The 25,561-nt window shown below is 49.6% G+C and overlaps 1 protein-coding gene, 1 non-coding gene and 1 pseudogene across 2 annotated transcripts in view; all 3 read right to left on the bottom strand.

Annotated features, from left to right (window-relative positions):
* The window catches only part of LOC138947258 (uncharacterized), a 188,884-nt gene that overhangs the window by 79,583 nt on the left and 83,740 nt on the right, over positions 1–25,561 (bottom strand). The gene's annotated exons all lie outside the window — the stretch shown is intronic.
* Positions 1–25,561, bottom strand: part of LOC138947240 (uncharacterized) — an 84,383-nt pseudogene that overhangs the window by 10,170 nt on the left and 48,652 nt on the right.
* On the bottom strand, positions 12,996–13,114 carry LOC138951229 (5S ribosomal RNA). Its single transcript, XR_011451060.1, has one exon. It is a non-coding gene; the product is annotated as a 5S ribosomal RNA (ribosomal RNA).

Consider the following 25,561-nt stretch of genomic DNA (forward strand, 5'->3'; position numbering starts at 1 on the left):
GTCCTAACCACAAGGCCACAGGGCCCGTCTGTCTGACTCTTTTAAACTCAACCTTCCACACAGGCCAGCGTCCTAACCACAAGGCCACAGGGCCCGTCTGTCTGACTCTTTTAAACTCAACCTTCCACACAGGCGGGCGTCCTACCCACAAGGCCACAGCGCCCGTCTGTCTGACTCTTTTAAACTCAACCTTCCACACAGGCGGGCGTCCTAACCACAAGGCCACAGGGCCCGTCTGTCCGACTCTTTTAAACTCAACCTTCCACACAGGCCGGCGTCCTAACCACAAGGCCATTGCACCCGTCTGACTAACATTCAACACAATCACCGACCGGCACTGACCTCCCTGTTACAGTTGGGGGACTTGGCGTACTTTGCGGTCACACAGCTGATGACCACCTTGGCCCCGCGGATGCCCGTGTCAATCTTCTCAAACAGCTTGTCCCCTCCCCCCATCTGTCCCACGTCCATCCAGCAACTGAAGCCCGCCATCTCCAGGTGTTGCCGTAGCAACCGCACCTCGTCCTGGTGGCCCCACTGGTAGCTGAGGAAGATGTCGGGTGGAGTGGCATACTCAAACTCCGTGTCGTCCACCACCTCCTCTGTGGGAACAAATAACATGTCAGAAGATGTTCATTTCATTTTTTTTTTCAATTTTCAATATTTTCATGACTTAATTGTCCCATCCCTGGGAAATTCGTGGTCGCTTCCTCCCAGTAGAAAGCTAGCAGCAACAGAGTCGCGCTACCCAGGTGTGTACGTGTTTAGGTGTTTACACGGGTCACTGCATGTGGAACAAACCGAAATAAAGGAACAATGTTCACATTCTAGAAATAAGTATTGTAAACAGATAAGATTGCTTTAAGAAAGGATGACTGAGGATTATTATGACGAAATACTTGATACGGACTATTTAAAAAAAACCACTTAGCAAGGAAGACTGACTTACAAGCAGATCAACTGCATGCCTTTTCTAAGATGAAATGTTGTGTTTTGTTTGCACATACTGAACTTTAAAGGCTCTTATGTCCTTTTTCTACTCACTTTATTATATAGACTAGACGTCTGATGCAGATTTGTTGAAACAGTTTTCTCTTCAGCATATCTTTTCAGAGAGAATGAACTTACATCTCCTGTCTAAGTTTGATCCCCTCTTTTAAGACTCTCCCCTTTTTAAAACCTTGATGTTTTAGATCTTCTATTCAAAATGTCAATAAGTTTACCCCCATTTCAAGAATCCCTGCTTTATTTAGACCTGATTTTCTTCTTCAATTTTTAGAGGTCTTAAAAGGGGGGTTCCACTGTAATGAATTTATCCAGAAACTAACTCGGTATGACACACACGTACCTGCAGTTTTCATGGCGTTCTCCACAATGAAGGCAGCGTCCTGACGACCCAGCAACTGAAGGGAGGTAAGCAGAGCATGAGTGGCCTCCCTTGTCTTGTGAGTGGTGTACCACTCGTTCAACATGGCCATGCAGGGGTCTGCCATTTGCGCCCAGGCTCTGATGTCGTCGTTAGAGTAACCCAGACGTAGGGACAGGAGACGCCAGTCGTTGTCCATCTCCACGTTCAGCAGTCTGGACACGTCACGCGCCCAGTAAGGAGCATGACTCAGGGTCTGCAAGCGATACCATTTAATTCAAAATGTTGCTGTTACTATAAGAATTTTGAAAGAAACTGACTTTCACTATTTCACAACAGTTCTACAGATTTGACAATGCATTCGGATCAAGGACTGACCAAACTAACGGCCTACAAGATGATCACACGCACACACACGCACACACACACACACACACACACACACACACACACACACACACACTCACACCCTTACGGACACATTCTTTCATTCCCTCCAAACAACAAACAAAGCCTTCCTAACAACCAAACTCTGTTTACTGACCTTGCCATCAATCTCCTGAACCTTAGCAACTGTTTCATCTACTGTGCCCTCCACTTGACCCAGACGTTGACCTTGCTCCGACACATCATTCTTCACATTGTCAAGGTCGTCTCCATGGCGCTGCAGTGTCCTTGACATCGGAAATGTCCTTCTCTGTGGTTGTAGCTTTGACGTTCAGCTCTGCCACATCACCTTGCACCTCACGCAATTCTTCCGCAATCTTATCGAGACTGGCAAACACAATTCATTCTTTTTCAGGTTTTCTTTTACACCTCTATCCAGTTGATTATTCATATTTATCACATAAACTATCAAACTCTCTTCCACTGCCATCTAATCTCCAACTCACCTCGCACTCCATTCTTTACACACACAAAAACATTTCTTACCAAGCTACTCAAATACAAGCTTCTGTAATTCTGTGTCAGCTTTGTCCAGCAGACATTTTCTGACGAGAAAGAAGCAATGGTTAAAGTTTTTTCCTCTGGCTGTTCTCATGTGCTAACCCCCCTCCCTCCTCCCCCTCCCGGGCCTTGCCCCTCCTTCCCAAGAAATCATAATTGAAAGAAAACTCGCAGGTTAGTTAAGGCTATCTAGAACATGTTTAGCGAGTATAATTCATGTTGCATTTCTTCCGTTTGAGCTGTTGGAAGAAGCCAACCTCTTAATGCCCAGCATATCCAGAATGGCAAAAAAAGTCTCCTAAATTTACGTTTTCTGTGCTTAACTCATTTCAAGGGCAAGCTAAGACTATCAAGAATATTTGTTCGTAGTATAAGTCGTGTCCCTTTTTTAAATTTTTATGAAAGCAACCAACCTCTTGCCATCCAGCATATCCACAATGAAGGTGGCGCTGGCAAGCAAGTCGTTGTCGCTTGTCGAGTCTTTGAATTCCTCAATGCTTCCACGATGCTTCTCAATGGCTGGCCGATGTTTGTAGCCAATCAGACGACAGGCGTTCAGACAAAAGAGAACTTCATTGTGGTTGGATGAAGTCTGAATCCTTTTAACAAGATAGTTGATAATCCTGTCAGCCTTTTCCTGCAGACATAAAATATGTGAACTTGAGATTTTTTAATTTTGATTACTTTATTGTCCCATCGCTGGGAAATTTGGGTCGCTTCCTCCCAGTGGAAAGCTAGCAGCAACAGAGTCGCGCTACCCAGGTGTGTGCGTGTTTAGATGTAATCAGCCACCTGCACTTATGGCAGAATGACCGAGGTCTTTTACATGCCACAGTGGTAACACAGGGAAGGAACATGGATACCGTCTCTTGAGTCTGCACATAAAGTTGACCCGTGTCCGTCCGAGATAATTTTATGTCATCCTAGCTATCAGAGTTTGTCTCTTATAACTTGTCCAACATTATGGCTCTCATAGTTAAGCTTGGATGAATTTGGAAATCAAAAGCTGGTAATAAAAGCCCCACAATGATGTGCTTGGCACCCAAAAAAAAAAAAAAAAAAAAAAAAAAAGCTGGTAATGAAAGAGAGTCAACTATTCACCATCAACATCAAAACAAATCTGATAATCAACATCTGCAAATGTTTAAAATCAGAGGAGTGGGGATCCTAAAAGAAAGAAGTCATGATTCCATAACCCCAATTTTAGGTAAAACGACAGCCATCTTCACTTGGGCTAGGAATGAAATGGAAATAGAATATTGTTAGCAGTATATGAAAGACACGGAATAAACTGCCAAATTAGAAACAAACTGTGAAACAAGTATCTTTTGGAAAGCACAAACACAAAAAGGTAAGATGCAACCACTTTTTTAATCAGAAAGTTACATTACTTGCAACCGTTAGAAAGTAGTATCATTAGTTGCTTGACGCCAATTGCATGCTTTTACAAGTGAACCAAGCAAACCATAGAAAATGATCCCCCTCTCAGAGTCAAAGCTGTACACCTGCAGAACTTTATGTTCCACCCACCTCAGTCAAAGCCTTACACCTGCAGAACTTTATGTTCCACCCTTCTTAGAGTCAAAGCCTTCCAGCTGCAGAACTTTATGTTCCACCCACCTCAGAGTCAAAGCCTTACACCTGCAGAACTTTATGTTCCACCCTTCTTAGAGTCAAAGCCTTCCAGCTGCAGAACTTTATGTTCCACCCACCTCAGAGTCAAAGCCTTACAGCTACAGAACTTTATGTTCCACCCATCTCAGAGTCAAAGCAATACAGCTACAGAACTTTATGTTCCACCCACCTCAGTGTCAAAGCCTTCCAGCTGCAGAACTTTATGTTCCACCCTTCTCAGTGTCAAAGCCTTCCAGCTGCAGAACTTTATGTTCCACCCACCTCAGAGTCAAAGCCTTACAGCTGCAGAACTTTATGTTCCACCCTTCTCAGAGTCAAAGCCATATACCGCTGCAGAACTTTATGTTCCACCCACCTCAGAGTCAAAGCAATACAGCTACAGAACTTTATGTTCCACCCACCTCAGAGTCAAAGCCTTACAGCTGCAGAACTTTCTGTTCCACCCTTCTCAGGGTCAAAGCCATACAGCTGCAGAGCTTTATGTTCCACCCTTCACAGAGGCAAAGCCACAGCTGCAGAACTTTATGTTCCACCCTTCTCAGAGGCAAACTGAAAGCCTTACAGCTGCAGAACTTTATGTTCAACCCTTCTCAGGGTCAAAGCCTTCCAGCTGCAGAACTTTATGTTCCACCCACCTCAGAGTCAAAGCCTTACAGTTGCAGAACTTTCTGTTCCACCCTTCTCAGGGTCAAAGCCATACAGCTGCAGAGCTTTATGTTCCACCCTTCTCAGAGGCAAACTGAAAGCCTTACAGCTGCGGAACTTTATGTTCCACCCTTCTCAGGGTCAAAGCCTTCCAGCTGCAGAACTTTATGTTCCACCCATCTCAGAGTCAAAGCTGTACACCTGCAGAACTTTATGTTCCACCCACCTCAGTCAAAGCCTTACACCTGCAGAACTTTATGTTCCACCCTTCTTAGAGTCAAAGCCTTCCAGCTGCAGAACTTTATGTTCCACCCACCTCAGAGTCAAAGCCTTACAGCTACAGAACTTTATGTTCCACCCATCTCAGTGTCAAAGTCAAACAGCTACAGAACTTTATGTTCCACCCACCTCAGAGTCAAAGCCTTACAGCTGCAGAACTTTCTGTTTCACCCTTCTCAGGGTCAAAGCCATACAGCTGCAGAGCTTTATGTTCCACCCTTCTCAGAGTCAAAGCCTTACAGCTGCAGAACTTTATGTTCCACCCATCTCAGAGTCAAAGTCATATAGCTGCAGAACTTTATGTTCCACCCACCTCAGAGTCAAAGCCTTACAGCTACAGAACTTTATGTTCCACCCATCTCAGAGTCAAAGCAATACAGCTACAGAACTTTATGTTCCACCCACCTCAGTGTCAAAGTCATACAGCTGCAGAACTTTATGTTCCACCCATCTCAGAGTCAAAGCCATACAGCTGCAGAGCTTTATGTTCCACCCTTCTCAGAGGCAAAGCCACAGCTGCAGAACTTTATGTTCCACCCTTCTCAGAGGCAAAGCCTTCCAGCTGCAGAACTTTATGTTCCACCCATCTCAGAGTCAAAGCAATACAGCTACAGAACTTTATGTTCCACCCACCTCAGTGTCAAAGCCTTCCAGCTGCAGAACTTTATGTTCCACCCACCTCAGTGTCAAAGCCTTCCAGCTGCAGAACTTTATGTTCCACCCTTCTCAGTGTCAAAGTCAAACAGCTACAGAACTTTATGTTCCACCCACCTCAGAGCCAAAGCCGTAAAGCTGCAGGATGCCCACAGCACTGAAAACGCTCACAGGCTGCCACAGTTCAGGGTTCATGAAGTCATCGATGAAGGGTTCCATGAACTCCGGGCTACGCTTGGCAACATCGGTAAGGATCATCAGCAGTTGTATCTGCTGTACCTGGTCCTCCTTTGCTTCCTTCATCACGGCGTTCACCTTCTCTGCTGTCAGTAGCTGTTGCCACGGACACAACAATGATTAATCATTCCACAACCACTATTAGCTTTAATACGTGCCAGTGTTGTTCCAAGACACAGAGGACAATAGGTCAGTTGGGCCTGGATTCAAAATATATATATCAGTCAAAAGGGCAGAGGTCTGACAAACCGCAATCCGCTGGTCCTCCAGGTTGGGGGTTAGGCACTGCAACAACCCAGTCCCTTAAAAAAAGGCTTGTTACGGAAACAGGCAGTAAGAAAGTACAGTGGAGTCCAGCTATAACGAACCTGGGTACAGCAGTCCCTCTCATGAACGGACACCCTTGGGCCATAGCAAAACTGTCCGTACATTGCAGGTGTCCGGTCACGGGAGGGGTGACCACACCACCCCCTCCCCCGGGCCATACACTCGACTCGCACAGAGACACACAAACAACAGGATTGAGTCTATGCTAATCACTTCTTGTGGCAACTAAACAATAACAATAAACTCCTAATAGTTCTTTAAACGTTTTGTAAAAAGGATTTGTTTGAAAAGTGTTGAAAAGAAGAGATAAAATAAATCCTCAAGGCAGTGAACACACTCACCATGCGCTGACATACGAAAGCAGCCACACAAACACAGTACAGAGGAGCGTGTGCAGATGCTTTGCAAGAATAAGCTTGAAAACCAGTTTGAATAAATAGTAGCAGATAGAGCTGCATGTCATAATCATGTAATTTATTTTTTTCTTGTCTGGCTTTATTGACTGCATGCCGATCATGTGGCATGGCAGTGACTTTTCACTCTTCAGTCGGAATAAATACACTGTACATAACACAGCTCCCACTCTCCCTCACTAATGCCTACCCCAAGCCGTGACAACTGATGCTTGGAAATTTTGTGGAAGAGTACACCTCTCTATTTCTCTACAATGCTCTTCCTGCTGACATGCAGTGACACCGGACACCCCACAGAGTTTAGCCAGCTAACCCTCCACCCCCCCCCCTCCACCCCCACTTCCTCTCTCTCACTCCCTCCAGCCATGTACTGTTGGGGGCTGTGGCCAGAGAGGTGTCAGCTAATTGAGGCCAGCTGCACTGTTCACTCAGAGCAAAACCAGTTGACTGTGTCGTAACTTTTGACAAGGCAAGACAACTGAAGGGTTCATAGATTAGGCAACCGACTCACTGGTCAAGGCTGAGGGGAAACAAGAGTATCTTGTCAAAGAATGTAAGGCTTCTTTTTAAGCCTACTGTCTATATGATACTTACCGAGACAGTACTATTCTTGCACATTATCTATTATAGGCCGAAAAAATTGGACAAAACGCTGAGTGGGTACAATTATCTCCCATAACCATGCGCCACCGTGGATCCCAAGCACTGTCCGAGTGCTTCCCCCTTACAGGATGTAGGTGGCGCGTCCTCTTTCTTTATGAGCTGCAGACCCTCAAAAAGCCCATAACATATCAAGAGGGGAGGCGGGAGGGAAACTCTAATAGTACTGTCTCGGTAAGTATCATATAGACAGTAGGCTTAAAAAGAAGCCTTACAGTCAATATAACACTTACCTCGACAGTACTATTCTTGCACAGAATACCAGAGTGGTGTGAGGGTGATATGTAGAGTATTAAACTCCTTAATCAAAATCACTTAAATCCAAGGATTAAGATACCCAGGCAATTTTCGAACAGTACTACCGTAAAAGAAAATATACCCAAGAAACATACCTTAGACTGACGTGACCATGCTAGCAACCACTGCTGTGTGGTGAACTCAATGTCAAAGTCCAGGCCACTCAAAGCTTGAATACCACTGAGTCTACGGCAAGTGGCTAAAGCGATGAGGAACAATTAGTCTTAAAAATCAGCAACTTGATACTGATGCCTGCCAGGGGTTCAAACTCATTGCTACGCAGGAGTTTGAGGACCAGAAAGACATCCCCCTTGGGAAATGAAACCCGAGGTTTAGACACCGCTGCATTGCTAATACCCGAAAGGACATTAGCGATGAGGGAGGACCTGATCAAGTGTTCAGTTCTGCGACCAGTAGCGGCCGCAATCGTGGAAGCGATGGCAGATCTGTATCCAAGAAGAGTCTTAGAAGAAAGACTCTTCTTTTGATACACTTCCACCAGGAAGTTGGCCAAGTCCTGTGTTGAGGGATAAAGCGGCTTTATCCCCTTGGACAAGGCGAAGGTGGCCCAAGCTCTCCAGCGTAAGTCGTAGAGCTGATTAGTTGATCGCCTCTTAGCGTTCAAGGAAAACTCTACTGAACTCTTGTGCAATCCTAGTGCAAGCAGTTTGGAGCGCACAAGAGCCATGCGGTCAAGCACAGACTCTCTGGACGTGGATGAGGGAGGCATGATCGAGGCTGGAGCAGACCTCCCCCGTCCAGATCCAGAGGTAGAGGGTCTACGTGGGTGAGACCGCGAAGATCTGGAAACCACGGAGCTGTTGGCCAGTAAGGCGCGACCAAAATCAGTCTTGGTCGTTCCTGCAGATATTTTGCCAGCACCCTCGGAATCAGAGATGTCGGGGGATAGGCGTAAGCATCGAGGAGCCTCCACAAGAGAGTGAATGCGTCCAAGTGGAACGCATTCATGTCTCGAAAGGGGCTGACGTACCTGGGAAGCCGAGCGCTGAATCGAGTTACGAACAGATCGATCAGAGGACGGTCCCACCTTGCCCACAGACGCTGTAGAACGTTGTGAGCGATGGTCCATTCTGTGGAGAGAACCTGATCGCCCCGACTGAGAATGTCGGCCAGGGCGTTCAGTTTCCCCGGAACGAACTGGACTGACATCCGGACCTGATTGGTCTGGCACCAGAGCAGAATCTCCTCCGCCAACAGGGAGAGGGACCGAGAATTGGTGCCCCCCTGGTGGCGAAGGTAAGCTAAGCATGTGGTGTTGTTGTCCCCGTTGAAAATCAGAGGGGCCAAGGACAGGCCGAATGGGAGGGCCCGAAACTCGAACACCGTGCCCTCCCAAACGAACCGGAGCAGATGTCGGTACCCCGGGGCCACCAGGATGTGGAAGTAAGCATCCTGGAGGTCCCAGACATGGCCCAATCGTTTGGCCGGATGGCCAACCGGACCGACGAAGGGGTTTCCATCTTGAACTTGCACCTGTGAAGGTACAAGTTCAAGGTGGAGAGGTCCAACACCGGCCTGAACCGGCCGTCCTTTTTGGGGACGGTGAACAGGCGGGAGCAGAACCCCAGAGAAGGCTGAGAAAGGGGGTAGACCGCCTTCTTCTCGACCAACGAGTTCACCTCGTCCTGAAGAGCCTGCCATCTGGCAGGCTCTCGAGGAGGGGGGAACGTCCAAGGTAGAGCGGACAATGGAGGTTGTGACGACAGCGGTAGAGAAAACCCCGACCACACCACCCTCAAGAAAAACTGGTTGGAGACCAGTCTGCCCCACATGCCGCGGGCCCGAAAAAAGGGAACCGACGGACGAAAGAGGGGCAACTTGAGGGGGCGTCAACGTAGGGCCGGGACTCACTGAAAATTCTGCTGGCGGGCAGGCGCAGGCTTGCGACCACCCCCCCTGGTGGTGCTGCTTCCCCTTACCTGTCTGAGCACCCTTCGTCTTGCTTGGGAACGCAACAGGCGCCTAAGAGGAGGAAGAAGGAGGCAGTGAAACTGGCTTCTTCTTCTTCTTCTGAGGCTGGGAGCTGGAGGTGACTGTAGCACTTCTCTTACTCCCCGCCGCCGTCGCCGAAGCAGCGAGGCCAACCATCAGAGAATCAGTGTTCCTCTGGCGTGTGGACTCCACCACAGAACGAACAGTGTCCGGATGAAAGAGGGAAGAAGGCTGAGGAAACGTGTTCCTCAGACTCTTCCTCATATCCGGAGGCACTATAGAAGTAGGCAGAAAATGATCACGGAACAGGGCCAATAAAGTGGACCCGTGTTCCAATGGCCAATTCTGCCGCAGACGTCACGCACGATCGCACGGCATGCAAAGCCCGATCCACTCGAACCGTGTCAAGGACCCGAGTGGAATCGGACTCTGCCCGATCGGGAGGGTCCAACAGTGTGGACAGCGTGCTCATCCATGTCAAGGCCTGTGATTGGGCCTCGACTGTGGAAGAAACGGTGGCCTCAAGATTGTGGAACGAAGCAGAGCTCAGTTCCACCTTCTTGACCGAAGGCACCTCCCCAACGAACACATCACCGTCAGCCCCACCCTAAACACTCGAAGTCTGGAAAGGGAGAGTTCGAGAGTCAAAGGGAAAAGGGAGGGACGAAACAGATTGGACACGAGGAAACAGTGGAGGTGCGCCTCCCGAAGGAAAGCATGGCACTGAACCCGCGTCCTCCCGAGGAACATAGGTCGCGTTTGCACGTGAATCTGTACTCCTCAGGCGATGTGCTGCCGCTTCCACCGTGGCACTTAGACTAGGGTGGAACGCGAATTGCCGGCGGCCGGATCGTTCATAAAACGAGCCGCCGGCAGACGCGGCGTGAGCCTCCCGCGCCCGGGCCGAAGCGGACTCAAAGGACGAGAGGGCGTCTCAGGGAAGGACGTCCTGAAACTGTTCAAACGTCCTTCTAGCTGTGCGAGGACGAGCCTCCTGCCTCTCGTCCTCAGACCCCGGGTCCACGTCCTGTGTGTCAACACTAGACGACAGACGCTTAAGAGAGGCATCCGTGACGTCAAGACGCCGCGTGATGTCTGTCATGTACTGTTGGAAAGTACGAAGCATAGCTTCGGAAGTTCCATCAGAAACCGGCAAGGGTAGAGGTTCAGTGTTAACCTCAGGGCGACCCTGATCCTCCTCCCTATCGTCCTCCGACTCACTCTCCTCTTCACTTCCCGACAACTCCTCAAAAGCAGGAGTGTAGGGAGCTTGAGGGGGAAGAGCCGAAAGCGATGAAGCAGGCTGTGAAGAAACGCCCACAGAAGCAAGAGGCCGAGAAGACCCCTGCCCCAAAGACGAAACGTCTCCAGCAGCCGAAGGGGGAGAAAAACAACAACCCTGCGACTGTTGGGTCAGCCCAGCCAACGAACCCCCGCCATTTATAGACTGAACAGGAACCCATCGGGTCTGATCAGAAAAGAAATGGTCCGGTCCGGTCGGGGGTGCCGATCCGGTCCGGTAGGGTGGTCCGGTCCGGTGCCGTACCATCCGGAGGTCCCGTTCAGCACCGAACCATCGTACCCACAGAAGTGTTCGGGTGGTTAGGTCCGGACGTGGACATACCGTACCATCCGGACCCGTAGGTCCGGTGGTCCGGTATGGTCCGGTTCGGTGCCAGACCATCCAGACCAACAGAGGTGGTCGGGTGGTCCCGCACCGGACCATCCGGACCCGTAGGTCCGGACCCGTAGGTCCGGTACCATCCGGAGGTCCTGTTCGGCACCGAACCATCCGTACGCACAGAAGTGTTCGGGTGGTTCGGTCCGGGCGTGGACGTACCGTACCATCCGGACCCGTAGGTCCGGTTCGGTGCCAGACCATACGGACCAACAGAGGTGGTCGGGTGGTCCGGACCGGTCCGGTAGGGTGGTCCGGTCCGGTGTTCCGGTCCGGTCCCGTACCATCCGGAGGTCCCGTTCGGTACCGAACCATCCGTACCCACAGAAGTGTTCGGGTGGCTCGGTCCGGACGTGGACACACCGTACCATCCGGACCCGTAAGTCCGGTATGGTCCGGTTCGGTGCCAGACCATCCGGACCAACAGAGGTGGTCGGGTGGTCCGGTCCGGACCGGACCACCGGTCCAGCACCGGACCATCCGGACCCGTAGGTCCGGTCCGGTCCCGCACCATCCGGAGGTCCCGTTCGGCACCGAACCACCCGTACCCACAGAAGTGTTCGGGTGGCTCGGTCCGGACGTGGACATACCGTACCATCCGGACCCGTAGGTCCGGTTCGGTGCCAGACCATCCGGACCAACAGAGGTGGTCGGGTGGTCCGGACCGATCCGGTAGGGTGGTCCGGTGTTCCGGTCCTGTGGTCCGGTCCCATACCATCCGGAGGTCCCGTACGGCACCGAACCATCCGTACCCACTGAAGTGTTCGGTCCGGACGTGGACCTACCGTACCATCCGGACCCGTAGGTCCGGTGGTCCGGTATGGTCCGGTTCGGTGACAGACCATCCGGACCAACAGAGGTGGTCGGGTGGTCCGGTACCGGACCATCCGAACCCGTAGATTCGGTCCGGTCCCGTACCATCCGGAGGTCCCGTTCGGTACCGAACCATCCGTACCCACAGAAGTGTTCGGGTGGCTCGGTCCGGACGTGGACATACCGTACCATCCGGACCCGTAGGTCCGGCATGGTCCGGTTCGGTGCCAGACCACCCGGACCAACAGAGGTGGTCGAGTGGTCCGGTCCCGACCGGACCACTGGTCCGGTACCGTACCCTCCGGACCCGTAGGTCCGGTGTGTTCCGGTTCGGTGCCAGACCACCCAGACCAACAGAGGTGGTCGGGTGGTCCGGTCCCGACCGAACCACTGGTCCCGTACCGTACCATCCGGACCCGTAGGTCCGGGGGGTCCGGCAAGGGCCAGAGGTACTGTCCCGCACCGGACCCTAAGGTCCGGTACGGTCCCGTACCATGGGTCCCGTCCGGACCAAACCCGGAGGTCAAGTCCAGTCGGGACCCGTGGGTCCGGTTCGATCCCGACCCGTAAGCCTGGAACGTTCCGGACCCTTGGTCCGGACCATCCGTCACCCGAACACCAGACGCTAAGGAATGGCGTGGGGTCAAGACGGTCCGGTCGGAGGTGTCGGTCTGAGCAACAGAAACAATGTTCCCGTCGCCCTGACCATTCGACAGAAGTACCACGTTCTGTCGAACACCTCCACGTCCAGTAACTAGTCGGCCGGAGCGTTTCAAGAGGGACAGCCACCAGTCACACGGACGTCAGAGGGAACCGTAGTAGCAGTGGTCGTAGGCACGAAGCCTGAAACCCCTGCCCCCACAGGACCGCCCTGAACGGGGTCAATTCGCATCCCAACCCCAGCGGGGAGGGAATTCAGAGACCCCGTCATCTCCTCCGATCTCCCCCCCCAGGAGGCCGAAACTACTGTCAAAACAGCAGCAGACGACCCAGCGAGGGAGTTCAGAGGAGGACCCGTGTCCCTCCTGGCTTCCACAGCGGTGGAAACCGAGGAGGGCACAGGAGAGGCACCGGAAAAGGAAGATTTTAATGCCAACTGCACCCGGTGTTCCCAGGCGGTCACCCATCCAAGTACTAACCGGGCCCGACGTTGCTTAACTTCGGTGGTCGGACGAGAACCGGTGTTTTCAACGTGGTATGGCCGTTGGCTGTCAAAACCTGAGTCTCTCCAGTAGCCCCTAGATCGGATTCACCAACCCCCAAAGAGGGTTGGGAATCGACCTGCCCCCGGATTCGAGCCAGGGGGGAGAAGGAAACCTTCCCCCCAGGCTTGAAACCGGGAGGAGCTGAAGCCTGAGACTGAGGGCCGGACAACGGCGTCGAAGGGGGGGAAGCCTGTTCCACTGAAGGAGAAGGAGAAAGAAGCTTTTTCTTTCCCCTCGACCTTCCCCGAACCTTCGACGGCGCAGCCCCGCCCGAAGTCTCAGGCTCAAGCCCAGCCTGTTTGAGCAAGCTCGCATTGAGCTTGCTCAAACAGGCTTTCTCCGCCCTCCCTCGCCGCAAACGCAAAGCGTTTGGGGAGGGAGAGTCGGAGCGCCGAAAGATCCCCTTCTCCGTGCGTAAAACATGACGCTGGGCGCCCGGAGAAGGGTTGCCCCCGGCAGACTCTGGTTCCGTAGAACCAGAGCCCAAAACAGGACGAGACATCCTACCTCGCCCTGTACGTACCCTTAAAGACCGAGAATTAACAAAATTCAAAGAAAATTTAGGTCAATACTCAAGTGAATGCGGCGAAACGAGAAGCAGACGACCGGTCACCACGAAGTAGGACGGGAGGCACGCCGAGTCCGCCACACAAAAACGGAGGCACAAGTTGAAGGAAACACAACGTAGCCTCAAGCCAGAAGTGGAATAACACACAATAATCCAACAGGTGATAGTCCACACAGAAAAGGAGCCTCTTAGTCCAAAATAATCCGGGAGCGTAGCAGAAACACAGCCGGTCTGACACGCGCGAAAAAAGAAAGAGGACGCGCCACCTACATCCTGTAAGGGGGAAGCACTCGGACAGTGCTTGGGATCCACGGTGGCGCATGGTTATGGGAGATAATTGTACCCACTCAGCGTTTTGTCCAATTTTTTCGGCCTATAATAGATAATGTGCAAGAATAGTACTGTCGAGGTAAGTGTTATATTGACAGAGGTTACACACAGACACACGATGCTGAGAACTGTGGCCGGTTTTTCACTCACTTTCGCTCAGGACCTTCATCGACTGTGGTTTCTGTTGTTTACGTCCAACAGACAAGAATAAAGAGCTCAGTGCAGTTTCATGTTGGCATCTTCGCATGTACTCTTCACTCCTGACCAAAGCTACCCCCCCTCCTGATGGGTACATGTGCACTCAAGTTATCAGTGACTGTCATCACGCCATTGCGGCTGTGATCTTCGTACCAAGAGCCGGACTGCTCTGTTATCGATTTTGTTGTGGTGAAAATTTGACGATGGTCTGTCCGTACATTGGAGGTATGACCTGCTGTTGGGACCGAAAATGAGTGTCCGCGTCCACGTTTTGCAGGTGTCCGTTTAAGGGGGGGCAAATATAGAAGGAAAACACTCCGTGCCGAGCAAATGTGTCCGTACATGTCAGGTGTCCGCTCACGCCGGGGGCCGTACATTGCAGGGACTGCTGTATAACGAAATCCCTCTTTTAACAAACTGCCATTGATTTCCCGGCAGACAGCCTTCTATTTCTTACTTGTTACTTTCCGGCTACATCGAACCTTTTGAACTCATTTGCATAACGAACCCCTCTTTTAACAAACACGTTTTCATCGCCCCAGAGCCGTTTTGTCTCTAAAAGTCACAAGGCTACAACGAACTGATGTCAATAATTGTCTCCAAAGACAAAAATACACAAAAATACACAAACACAAGTGCACATCGCGTGATGAGCGAACTCTGAACAAACTAACAGCGGGAGGTGCACAGATCGAACCAAAACCGAAAGTTGTGGTGACGTCATGACATTTTGCGATGTACGTCAGCGAAGCTCGTGCACATGTGGTCTGTCTTGCTAAAAACAATGGCTGACGAACATGGTTTCGAAATCTGGAACTGTTTTTTTGTTTTCTCCGATCCGTGACCGAGTGACGCGATATAGAACCACGCGTTCATTTGAATCAATACTCTCCTCAGGCAGTGAAGTATCATAAATTGCTCAACACTGTGGACAGTCCGGAGTGCAGTTATGTCCCGTGAATGAGCGAGTCAAAGTTTTATCGTGAAAACTGACGCTTTTCGTGCACCTCCCGCTGTTAGTTTGCTAGAGCTCTCTATGGATTATATTATGAAGCTGTTGAAAACATGCAGAGATTGTACTCTCCAAGGAAAGATCGATGGGACGATCATTTGAAGGTGAGTGGGAAAACTTGTCTTGAGGCCATTTAGGTTGAAAACTCTACAGCGAATTACTGATATAACGAACTAAAATGTATCTCCCTTGAGATTCGTTTTGTAAACGTTTTGTAAAAAAGATTTGTTTGAAAAGTGTTGAAAAGAAGAGATAAAATAAATCCTCAAGGCAGTGAACACACTCACCATGCGCTGACATACGAAAGCAGCCACACAAACACAGTACAGAGGAGCGTGTGCAGATGCTTTGCAAGAATAAGCTTGAAAACCAGTTTGAATAAATAGTAGCAGATAGAGCTGCATGTCATAATCATGTAATTTATTTTTTTCTTGTCTGGCTTTATTGACTGCATGCCGATCATGTGGCATGGCAGTGACTTTTCACTCTTCAGTCGGAATAAATACACTGTACATAACACAGCTCCCACTCTCCCTCACTAATGCCTACTCCAAGCCGTGACAACCGATGCTTGGAAATTTTGTGGAAGAGTACACCTCTCTATTTCTCTACAATGCTCTTCCTGCTGACATGCAGTGACACCGGACACCCCACAGAGTTTAGCCAGCTAACCCTCCACCCCCCCCCCCCCCTCCACCCCCACTTCCTCTCTCTCACTCCCTCCAGCCATGTACTGTTGGGGGCTGTGGCCAGAGAGGTGTCAGCTAATTGAGGCCAGCTGCACTGTTCACTCAGAGCAAAACCAGTTGTACTGAACTCAGAACTCAGAACTCAGAACTCAGAACTCATTTAATTGTCATAAAAACACAGTAAAGGGTTTATCAGACACGAAGTGGATATTTGTAAAGACAAGAAGAAATATCGTCCATGGAGCAGTGATTACAACATTGTTATGTATCTGTAGTTATGTCATTATTGCGTATAATCATGCAGTTGTATACAAATTCAGCAAGTTGTTGCTGTATCGATACGTCTTGCATCGTCATCAGCTGACTCGGATTTTGAGCATTAACACGTGCATGTTCCATAAGCTGCAAGCGTAGATCATGAAATCTTGTACAACTATCCAGGAAATGGAGCTCGTCTTCAATTACGCCACACACGGTGCACTTTCTATCCTCTCTGGGTGTGTTTGTGTATCTCCCCCTTTCGATTTTTAAATCGTGAGCGCTAATACGCAATCTACACAGTGCTTTTCTGTGTTTGGGGTTGGTTACACATGTCAAGTATGCTTCACAGTCGTAATCGCCGTCAGTAATTGTGTTGTAGTATTGTAGTTTTGAGCCCTCAGTCTTCTTTCCTTGCCAAAATCGTACGTATTCGTATTCTAGTCCTCGTCGTAGAGTTTTCATCAGCGCATTCTTTTGGACTGCTGACTGAAGTATCCAGTTATGGTCCAGTCCGAGGTTACCTATGATTGCTCGAATGAAATGTATCCATTGCGGTGAGCTGTCTTGTGGTCTGTCGATCATGTCAGCGTAAGCCTGTCGTAAATATGAATTTTCTTCTGACTCAACGATGTGGGTCCAGAAGTTTATTGTTTGTTCAATTAGTTTTATACCCACAGGGAGTTGCCCGAGCTCTGCTAGCGTTGGCAAGTTCATTGCTTTACTGTGGACGCCAAGAAGGCGTTTACTGAATTTTAAATGCACTTGTTCATGGGGTAGATTATTCGATAGACACTTATCGAATATGTCGGGTAGCGATTGTTCGTTTTGGATGTTGATTGCTGATGGGAACCAGACCTCGGCTCCATAAGTGGACACAGGGGCGACTAAGGTATAAAATAGTTGCATCATTGTAGTTACTTTCATCTCTCTTCCTCTAATTAGTCGTCTCAGGGCATGCGATGCCTTGTTTGCTTGCTTGGCTAAATGTTCCTGGGTTTGTAAGAATTTACCGCTTTTATGGAAGATGACCCCTAAATATTTATATTGGTCTACACTTTCAATCATATGTGTGCCACAGTTAAATAGTATTGGTACTTTTGGGTCTGTGCGGGTAAATATTATCACTTTCGTTTTTTCTTTGTTTATTTTAATGCCCCATTCACTGCTGTAGTCATTCAGTCGGTTCAACTTATTTTGTAGTCCTCTTTTGGATGTGGACAGAATTACCAAATCATCGGCGTAAAGTAGGCATGGGATTTCTGTATTTTGGGCACTGTTCAGACTTGGTGAGTCATTCCCACGCAGATAATTGTAACTCCCCTAAGTTTTGGGAGAGGTATAGGAATACCTTTTAACGTACAAAACACTCAGACACAGTCAACCACTCTTACTCTAATCACTGACTCCACAACCAGGCAACATTCAAACCAAAGTTTATTATTTACACACACGACCACCTCGCATTCACATTCACATCCAATCACAATCGCTCAAAATCAAAGATAGATGAAGAAGGAAGAATTATCTTAAAGTTTAACAAAACAAACTGGCTATGAGAATTTATAACTTGATACTAAAAGAACTGTAAATATCCCTAAATATTACCACCTATCACCTTAATTCCCTGATCCCGAAAAATCAAGAAGTCTCTTTATAAATCTATCTCAACTCAAAATCCGCTTATCTTCACCTACAGTAATCAATTAACCCCGTTATTTATTAACTAACTATTATTTCTCACTTACATTTACACTAATACCTCGTGATAGGGACTACCTACGTTTATTGCTACACTGCCTTCAACCTTGATGCATACGATCAACGCCAAACGCAGCTACACATGAAACCAGTAGGCCCAGCCACCAATAATACTAATTAACTTAACTTTAAATAACAAGACTCTCAATTATCTTCCACTTATTTCAACACAATAAATGGTACGACCATTAAGTCATCACTAACACACTCAAATTAATCCACAATGTAACAACCTTACTTCATAGCAACAAATTACAATATCACTACATAACTTTCTCTTCACGCGTAATGATCATGACGTCTCACAACCAAGTCCAGTTCACATCTCGCCGATCCACAAAAATCAACGTCGCTCAAAACAAAACATAAAAAATAAAGACACTCCAGATTAGTCCCGTTGAATCTTCCACTTATTTCAACACAATAAATGGTACGAACATTAATTCATCAATAACACATTCACATTAATTCACCACGTAACAACCTTACTTCATAACAACAAATTACCATATCACTACATACTTTTCTCTTCGTGCGTAATGATCATGACGTTTCACAACCAAGTCCAGTTCACATCTCGCCGATCCACAAAATCAACGTTGCTCAAAGAAAAAAACAAAGACACTCCAGATTAGTCCCGTTGAAATGTAATAACCAGGCCTGGTACCCAATTTCTAACCTAATATTTAATTAATAATCAATTTCTACCTGGTTTCTTCTAACACTTGCACAATCTTTATGTCTTTAATATGTTTAAATTCACTTATAGGTCACAATGCTTAGTGAAGCCACAGCTGCATAACTCGAGGCACACAGATGCCATAATATATTCTTGTGCACAGATTGCTCGTGGCAATAGCATGCCAGCACCTTCCACCACTTTACCCACTGACGGTGGGCCACCTCACCTCCACAGCTCACACTTGCGACACACCGGTGGTCAAACACTCCACCAACAACACGCCTTCCTCCCGGGTATAGAGCCGGAAGCTTCTTGCACCCGGAAACTCATGCTGTTCCCTGTGTCGTTCGTCTCTCCTGGCTTGGACTCGCCCACAGCCACGCTTCTATGCTTGAACGCTGTTGTAGGAACAAAGCCAAGTATAACTACTTGTTCCTCCAACAATACTTAATTACTCATTAATTACCATAATTAACTACTTAATTAACCACCCTGGCCATCTCGTCAAAGTTACCATTTAACTTTAACCACAACATCATTATCAAAATACCAGAGTCCCAACATGACCAATTATGTAATAATTCTTACAATTTTCACTCCCTTAAATACCTAATTATAGTCTTTACTTTTATACAATTGTAAAGACACCATCATCAATATAAATGTACAAAGTATTTACAACTCCCATTTCACAAAGTCAATACAACATGGCTGCCCCCATAATCAACAATTCCTAGTTCATTATTTGACCCAACCATTTACAAGCAGCCCCTTCACAAACAACGCCACTTCTCTTACCCCTTATGAATTTAAGTCATATTACATAGTGGCACCTCGTTCTTCCCTCTTTCTCTAACCGTGATGACGTCACATATTTACAACCAACCCCCCGTCTTCTGTCTTGACAGTGAACTCCCGTTTAAAACCTCCCGTACCTCGTCTCCAAATTTCCGCACTAACAACTACTACACGACTATTCTCTGGAATTAACGCTCTCTACCTTAAATACACCCTCCATAAAAATAAATCCTTCCCACACATGAGTTCACTCGCAGCAACTGCTGACACCTCTTTTCTTCTCTCCACCAGCCTACTCGCTCTCCCCACTTCTTGTGCTTGAGCCATTTCAGCACAGGTCCTTTGTGCCAAGGGGACTCCATTTATCTTCAAATTTAGATTCCCTCTCTCGTCCTTCCTACTTCTTGCACACTGAAAAACTGTCCACCCCCTTTCCCTTGTTTCCCATTTTCCCTCTCCCCTTTCTACCCCCGACACCCTACACATAAAATGACACCAACCCAGGAAACTAAAAAACTAAAACTCTCTCATACACACACACTACCGAACCAACAAATTTTGACCCTGAGCACGGAAGGAGAGAAAAACTACAGAATTTCAACACACCTTGCCGTTCGAGGACTGACCACCCGTAGAACCCTTGAAGCCACACCAAGACAGCTGGAACACAACTTGTCTCCGGGGTCGAATAAAACATCAACACGCCGGTCGGCCGGATAGAGCATTCACATCAACCATCCGTTCTCTTCACAGTTTTACACAGCAGTGACCTTCGAGCCTGTGACTCGTTCACGCATCACGCAACCCCACGTGCGTGAATACACTCCCGCGATTGGCTGTCCATAGCCACGGACACACACTGAGTCTCTGTATAGGCACCCATCTGAGCCAAAACCGCACGAAACCCAGCTCATGCACGAATTACAAATAATTCATGGCTGGACTTGGGCAGAGTTTGTGACAAACCCCCCACCCAAGTACAAAACACCCTGTATTGAACCAAAAATCACACACCTCTGACCAATGCCAGGAATCCTAAAACGTGTAATCCAACCACAACTCCCACTGAACTAAAACACTACCCAACTCTACTGACATCCATGGACTTGCAAAAAATGATCCAGCCCACCAAAATCAGTCCATTTTGATGGTTCAATGCTTCCCACATCTGGTTACTCTTCCGAGCGACTGAGCAAGTCGGCCCCCACGTTGTCTCTTCCAGGAATCGCCTGGATGGTATACATGTAGGGTTGCAGAGCCAACGCCCACCGCATCAACCTCTTGTTAGTCGCCTTCAACCCCTCCAGGTACTCTAAGGGTTTGTGGTCGGACTGAATGCAGAAAGGTTTTCCGTAGAGGTACGGGCCAAACTTCCGCACCCCCCACACCACCGCCAAGCACTCGCGCTCGATGGTACTGTAGTTACGCTCTGCTGGCAGCAACTTTTTGCTCGCACAGGCCACCATCTGCATCCCGTTCCCCTGGTCTTGGAGTAGCATCGCCCCCAACCCAACACCGGATGCATCTGTGCGAAGAGTGAAAGGCACGGAGAAATCCGGCAGCTTGCACACCGGCTCTGTGGATAACTTCACTTTCAGCGTATCAAGGGCCACCTGCATAGGCTTCGTCCATATGACCTTGTTGGGCTGTGACTTCTTGGTTGCGTCTGTCAGCGGAAGTGCAATGTCAGCAAAACCCGGCACAAATCGACGGTAGAATCCGGCTAGTCCTAGGAAGGATCGGATCTGCCGCTTTGTTGTTGGCCTGGGCATCTTCGCTATCTTGTCCATCTTCCCTTCCTCGGGTTGAATCATTCCATTTCCCACCATGTGTCCCAGGTACTCCAGGCGTTTAAACCCCAAGTAACACTTGGATGGTCGAGCTGACAACGATGCTTCCTGCAGCCGCTGGAATAAAGCTCTGAGACACTCCAAATGACGCTCCACGGTTTCAGTTGCCACCAATATGTCGTCAATGAAATTGTCGATCTCGATCATGTCGAGAGGGCTCAACAGACTCCTCATCATCCTTGAAAAGATGGCTCCTGACGTCTTCAACCCAAACGGCATCACCGTCCACTGGTAACACCCCTGCGGTGTTGTGAATGCGGTCTTGGGCTTGTCTTCTGCCGCCATAGGGATCTGCCAGTATCCCTTTGCCAGATCTATCTTGGATAGATATTTCGCCTTGCTGAGCTTGGCGAACATGGCCTCCATGTTTGGCATAGGTTCGGCGTCAAACTCCACTATCTTGTTCAAACGGCGGTAGTCGGAGCAGAACCTCTTTTTTCCGTCTTTCTTCTCCACGATCACGATTGGAGAGCTGTATGGGGACACCGACGGTTCAATGACCCCCATCTTCAACATCGCGTCGACTTCTTTGGCGATAATGTCCCGCGTCGTGAATGGCAAGGGGAACTGACGGACCCTAACTGGTTCGTCATGCGCCAACCGCATGCTACACTCTGCCAGCGAAGTCCTCCGTGGCAGATCAGTGATGACATCCTTGTTGTCCTTGAGGATTTCCTTGATCCCTATATGCAGTTCTGGCGTCTCTGGATCCAAGTGCACATCTTCGATCGTTTCTTCTGACGTCAGTGGTATCAACGGAATGTCTTCGTGAGATGATTGCACTGTTTCCCACTCCTCCCCTTCATCCACCACACACACCGTTGCTATCGCTGCAGGCCGCTCCACATACTTCTTCAGCATGTTGGCGTGGAACAATTTCTGCTTGGGCCCTATCCTGATGCGGTAGTCACACTCGCCCACTCTTTCCTCCACGACGTAGGGTCCTCGCCAAGCCATCTCCAACTTGTTTTTCTTGAGAGGCAGGAGTAGAAGAGCGCGATCTCCAGCCTCGAAGGTTCGGCGTTTGGCCCCGCGGTCGTAGTGCTTCTTCTGGCGCACTGCTTCTTCACACAGATGTTCCCTAGCAATTTTGCATGTTTCTTCTATTCGGTCCCGGAGATTCAACACGTACTCGGACGCAGTCTGCGCTTCCTTCCCATCTTCTCCTTCTTTTGTCCAGAGATCCCTCAAGATGGCCATGGGTCCCCTCACCGTACGGCCGTACAGCAACTCAAATGGGGAGAACCCAGTACTTTCCTGCGGAACCTCCCTGTATGCGAACAAGACACCTGGGATAAACCGATCCCATGTCTTAGGGTCCTCCACACACAATTTCTTGATCATGGCTTTCAATGTGCCATTAAACCTTTCAACCAAGCCGTTGCATTGCGCATGGTACGGCGTAGTGGTTCGTCCCTTGACGGCGAGCAACCGGTGAACTTCTCGCATGACGGCCCCGGTGAACTGTCCACCCTGGTCCGACAGGACCTCCTTGGGTATCCCCAACCTCGTCCACATTGTCCACAGCGCTTCAGCCACCTTCTCTGCCTCGATGGACTTAAGTGCCACAGCCTCGGGGTAGCGCGTCGCATAGTCCACCATCACCAGGATGAATCTCGCCCCACTGTCAGCTGCCGGCTTGATCGGCCCCACCAAATCCACCGCCACCTTCTCAAATGGAGCATTTGGCAGAGGCATTTGCCCAAGCGGCACTTTGGCAACTCGTCCCTTCGGCGTGACCTTTTGGCATCGGTCGCAGGACTGACAGTATCGTCGCACGTCTTCGCACAGGCCTGGCCAATAAAAATCTGCCCATAGACGTTCGCGGGTCTTCTTGGTTCCCAGATGTCCTGCCATGGGTGTGTCGTGGGCGAACTTGAGTAGTCCTTTCCTCAAGGATCTGGGAACGCATATTTGTGAACACTCCAATTTCTTCTCCCGATAAACCCTCTTTAGTATCCCACGAGACATCTTGAACTCCACCATGCCTTTTCCTGCTTGTATCTGTTTCCCTTCCTTCGCCAGTCGTTTTGCGCGCACTAGTGTTTCATCTTCCTGTTGCAAGACTTTCAGCTGATCCGGAGTCACTTGCAGCCCTTCAATCTGCACCACCACCACCGGTTTCACCGGCCGTGCCCCTGCTTCAGCCTGTGCTCTGGTTGTCACTGCTGCACACAACGCCCGTCTGGGATACATCGATATTTCCACCCAGTCTCCGCTCGTAAGCTGGGCCAGGTTTCCCAGGAAAATGTCAGGCCTGATGTTGTCGTTCACAATGGCAAGAATCCTCTCACAGATGTACGGCGATTCTACGTCAACCCATGCTAAGGGGTACGTCTTTGTGCAGTCTAAGTCGGCAAACTCTACGTGCACTGTCCCGTTGGTGTAATCTTCAGGCCTAACAAATGCAGCCTTTACCATGGTCTTGTCTGCCCCTGAATCACGTAGACTGATTGCGTCTCTCCCGTTGACTTTGCACCTTCCCATCGGCCGAAATGGAATTTTCTCGCAGTCTTTGCACAACGGCTCTGACGGCTCGGAAGATTTCGTCTGGTCATCTTGCTCGGTCGTCATGCAGGCGTTCGCAGTACACTCCCTGGCAATGTGTCCCGTCTTATTGCACCGGTGACATATCACTCGACTGTTGTATTCTCGATTCCAGTTCGTCTTTTTGTTCCTGCTGCCCTCTACTGGCCTCACTTGGCCCTCTGACTGTTCTGCCTGTTTCCCCGATTCCACTCCGGTCTTGGTACCCCCGTTGCTTGTAGTCTTCTCCTTTTTCTTTTCCTCATCGTCCATTTGGCCCCCGATGTTACGTTTTGCGTTGAACAATCTGGCGTCCCGTTTTGATTCCAAGTGAGTGAACGCTAACATCGCCGCTTCCTTGGCTGTATCTGGCTTTTTATCGCTGACGTACTGGAACAGCTCACCCCGGAAATTTGACATCAACTGTTCTCTCAGGATCAGGTCATACAGCCGGTCATAGTCTCCCGCACATTGTGACATCGCGATCCATTGATCCAACATGGTCTGCAGCCGACGACTAAACTGTACAAAGTTCTCGTCCCCTTGCTTTGTGATGTTTCTGAATTCCCGACGGTAGTGTTCTGGAGTATGATGGAACTCTTCTAACAGCGCAACCTTGAGCATATTATAATCGCTGGCATCCTCGGGAGTCATCCGTAGGTATGCTCTCTCTGCGCGACCCTTCAATTGGTCTGCTAATCGACCTGCCCATGTCGCCCTGCTCCACCTGTGCGTAGTCGCTGTTCGCTCGAAGTGGAGGAGGTAGTCGTCAATGTTGACAGAATCATCACAGAAGGACATCTTTACCCGGTATTTGTCGAAACTCGGGTCTCTCTCAGTTCCCCCTGTGCGCAGAGCTAACTCCTCTTTCCACCTCGCCTCACTTGCTTGCAGTTCCTCTTCCCGTATGCGCCGCTCCTCCTGGCGTCGCTCTTCCTCATTTCTGCGCCGGGCTTCTTCCTCCTGGCGTCGTGCTTCTTCTTTCCTTTCTTGGAGTTCTCGTTCCTCTTTACGTCGGGCTTCTTCTTTCCTTTCTTGGAACTCCCGTTCCTCTCTCCTTTGGGCCGCTTCTTCCTTGCGTCGGGCTTCTTCTTTCTTCTCCTGAAATTCTCGTTCCTCTTTACGTCGGGCTTCTTCTTCCTTGCGTCGGGCTTCTTCTTTCTTCTCCTGAAGTTCTCGTTCCTCTTTACGTCGGGCTTCTTCTTCCTTGCGTCGGGCTTCTTCTTTCTTCTCCTGAAGTTCTCGTTCCTCTTTACGTCGGGCTTCTTCTTTCTTCTCCTGAAGTTCTCGTTCCTCTTTGCGTTGTCGCCGCTCTTCCTTCCGCAACTTCGCCTGCACCACTCTCTCCTCGACTATAGCCGCCTCCCTGCGCACTTGGGCCATCACAAACTGGGCCAACGTCGCCCCTTGCAAACCCAAGCTTTCACCCTGACTACGGAACCGTGCTAACTCCATGTCTACCGACTCATCGTCAACTCCATTAGAACCTTGGGCCATGATCGGCGACACTCCCCTTATAGCTTGGCCATCACCGTACCCCATCGCCAAACGCTGCGCCCCAACAGACCTCTGCCCCAACAATCCTGGCGTCACCAAAGACCTCTCCGTCCTCGGCGTAGAAATCGCACCCGGCGTACCACCCGTAGCCAACAACGTCGCACCGCCACTTGGTACAGTAAACCGAGGAGGGGTCACCACCAGGGATGCATACGCAGACGTCGCTGGAACCTTCTCCTCCATCCTAGCCGCCCGCCTCAACTGACGCTCATCCCGATCTAA

This window comes from Littorina saxatilis, linkage group LG1 (genome assembly GCF_037325665.1).
Source record: "Littorina saxatilis isolate snail1 linkage group LG1, US_GU_Lsax_2.0, whole genome shotgun sequence".
NCBI lineage: Eukaryota > Metazoa > Mollusca > Gastropoda > Littorinimorpha > Littorinidae > Littorina > Littorina saxatilis.